At 40.4% G+C, this 1,034-nt stretch overlaps 1 protein-coding gene across 5 annotated transcripts in view; it reads left to right on the forward strand.

Moving 5' to 3' along the window:
- Nucleotides 1-1,034, forward strand: part of LOC129573609 (nuclear hormone receptor FTZ-F1) — a 69,649-nt gene that overhangs the window by 9,416 nt on the left and 59,199 nt on the right. The window lies entirely within an intron of this gene.

Below are 1,034 nucleotides of genomic sequence, written 5' to 3' on the forward strand. Positions count from 1 at the left end.
TGCTCCCATTTGATGTACATAACATACATTTTTAATTTCATTTTTTTTTCAAAATATGTACATTGATTTTTTTGTTCAACCCCTAAAAATCAAAATGGAAGTACGGCCATATCTTTAACGAAAAAAGAAAGAACCGTGTCCCGTTTTGTATGGAACTTGGGCCATTTTGTATAGAGATGTGACGTATACTATCTTAAAGGGCACAGTGCGTAGATCAATTATATATAGGTACCCAACCCCTAAATCGAAAGGAAAGGGGTTAAAAAGGGGGTTATATGGATAACCTCCAAAATGAAGGCATCACTTTCGAGGGCCATGGCTCCCTAACTAAGGGAGGTAGGGCAACACTCTTTGGGTCCAAATTGAAGTACTCGAGATTACCTATCCAACGGTATACATAACATTCACATTTGTTTATATTAAAGTAAAAGTACCGTTACATGAATAAACGTTAATTTTTTGGGTGAAAAAGTCATATTATACCCATTTTCTGGGGCTGAGGCAGGGGCTATCACTTGGGTATGTTCAACAAAGTTGTACAGCGTTCCAAGGGGAACAATATTGCTTCAAACTATTTTGCCCCATCTCCTTCAATAATGGGTCTACGGCCCTTCACTCTCATAAAATTTTAGCCTGGTACAAAGGGCGGTGTTCCTTTTTGTGTCGTACGATGTTTATCAATAAGACTTATACCGTGGAACAGTGGGGCGTAGTGAGTATGTCGATAATATCAAGGTTGACCTGCCCTACAGGGTGTAAACGGGGTGTTATAGGGGTGAGTAATTTTTTCAATACCGACACATTGTTGGTCAAGAAATAAACCATTTAGTGGATAACTATGTATGGACGAAGTGTTCAGGACGTTGCATAGTATCTTGGGTGAGGTCGCCCTACACCGTTTGGCCCGAAAGAGGGCCAAAAAATGCACAAAATCACCAAAACAAACATATGAGGCATGTTTGACCCTTTTTTTGGCCAAAGGGATGGAGGGCGACCTCACCCAAGATACTATGCAACGTCCTGAACACTTCGTC

The sequence above is a fragment of the Sitodiplosis mosellana genome, unplaced genomic scaffold (genome assembly GCF_009176505.1).
Source record: "Sitodiplosis mosellana isolate CC-2019 unplaced genomic scaffold, AAFC_SMos_1.0 Smas_scaffold_6102, whole genome shotgun sequence".
NCBI classification, from domain to species: Eukaryota; Metazoa; Arthropoda; class Insecta; order Diptera; family Cecidomyiidae; genus Sitodiplosis; species Sitodiplosis mosellana.